Genomic DNA, 2,251 nt, shown 5'->3' with positions numbered 1-2,251 from the left:
TATATATATATATATATATATATATACACACATATATATATATGCACACATACACACAGACATGTTATACTTAACATTTCTACAGTGAAAAAATAGAATGTCTTTTAACGTAATATGAACAAATAAGCATTTCTCTTTTCCTGCTAATTTAAAAAATGTGATACAACATCTCTGTTAAAAAACTAAACCAAAACTAAAATAAAAAGTCAACTATGTAATGTAAAATAAGTCCTCATAATACAACAGTAATGTTTTCATAATGTTACAATAACAATAAGGCTTTTTTGGAAATAAGAAAAGATTACACACAGTTCTGTCAATCAATCTGGTTTTTGTGCACACCCTTTGGAAACCTCCACAGAATCCGCACACAAATCTGTACCAAAGCACTGAGCTCAAGATTTCAAAAGTTTGATTTTTTTTTCTTCAAACACATATACTTTAGTGCGTCAAATCCGACCTGCAGTTGTTTTGGGGGTATTTCTTTCAAGTTTTGTTTCTTTTTTCCTTAGGCATGTGCAAGTAACTCGTACCAAAGAATTTCATTATCACATCATGGCATCGAGATCCAACATGTCTGCCTGGTCTAGCGGTGTCACTTATGGTGACATCATCTCTAAAACAGAGGACAAAAACCAAAGCAACTACTTTGTTTACCCACCTGTTACCAAACACACATACAGTTGAACTAAAGGCCAATTTTTCCAAACACATAAACATACAGCTTTGTAACTGTAACAGGCCTCAGCCACTCCGGAGTGTCCTACACAATAAAGTAGATGATTATAGAAGAGGCAGGAAAAAAAAGAGATGTGAAAAAGACCGATGAACGATGTTGTCATGTGAATGCGCTTTCAGTCATGCCTGCCTTGGCGCGAGTGGATAGCAGAGCTTTCCCATAAGAGTCACACTTTCACAGATAAGCAGCATGTTTGGTTTTGACAAAAAAAAAAGACAAAAAAAAAGAGATAATTCCTCATAAGACAAGTTTGAAACGATGATGAACATTGGTCACTGTACACAAAGAAAGCCTCGACTCTGCGGCAATCCTTGCTTGGTTGTTCAGTTTGTTCCAAAGCTTCTTGCCCACCAGGTTCATCTCTTGTTCAAAATGTTTGATGTTAACACCGAAGCCCCATGATGCAATGGTTCCAAATAGAGGAGTGATTGTAAAAAAACATCGGACACTGTTGCCATTTCTCCCACCTTGACCATCTTGCAACAGCCAAGGTTTTCCTCCGATTGATCTGGTGACTGAGGCACGAGCCTCCTGGGGCACTTCTTAAATACACTGTGGTACTTTTCAACATCAGGTGTGGTCACCTGGCTTGGGATACTGATTTTACACAAGTTCACAATTCATAAAACTAACTGATCTTAACAGATGTTTTGCTGCTTTCTTCTCCACAACCACTGACAATGCCTTGTCTGAGCTCTTAACGCTTGAGAACAGGCAGTTGTGTGATGTGTACTTTAACAGTTGAGTGTTCTTCCGCACAAATTAGGCATATCATTAGTGGGACAGTGTAAAAAACAACTCAAAGTTTACTTGATGCTAGATGGTAGTGTTCTCGTGCTAGTTTCATTTCCACCTTTTGTTTGTTTTACCAGAGGTTGGGGAAAACCATTTGTGTTCACACAGGCAACCGCAATTTGGTCATTTCTCTGGATATCACTCAACAAATGTGTTGATAGAAATACTCGAACCCCCATTTACACCCAGGCATATAAAACAAAGAAAGTCACCCCGTCTCGGCTACATCCATTTGCCTCTCATTGATTTTTGCTGTTGCCTTCTCCTTCATTAACTGTTGCTTGTTACGTTGTATCACAAAGATATTTTTGAGAAGAGAAATGTCCACGAATGTTTACAATGTCCTCCACATTGAAACACTTGAGGTAAGGTAAGCAGTCTGTCACTTTGATCGATTCCCGCCCCACAGCCTGAGCCACAGCGTCTGGTTCCTCAGCTGATGAGGATTTTCTTTTTCTTGATGATGGGCAATTTTCCTTGTTTCCTCACAAAGGGTCTCTTGGTCAAATTGGAATTTTTCTCAACAAGTTGGTTGGGCGTTGTCTTAAAATCTACAGTAGGATCCTGTTTGGTGTGTCTGAATTAGTGATGGTGTTATTGTCGTCTGCTGTCTTCATTTTTAATATTTTAACGTTTCTATGGCTCAGGACACTGTTGAGGGGAGGGGCTGGGGGGATAGTGGGGTGGGGGGGTGGGGGGGCAACAGGACTCTGGGGG

This window comes from Etheostoma spectabile, chromosome 9 (genome assembly GCF_008692095.1).
Source record: "Etheostoma spectabile isolate EspeVRDwgs_2016 chromosome 9, UIUC_Espe_1.0, whole genome shotgun sequence".
NCBI lineage: Eukaryota > Metazoa > Chordata > Actinopteri > Perciformes > Percidae > Etheostoma > Etheostoma spectabile.
Note: the sequence above shows the minus strand (reverse complement) of the source record.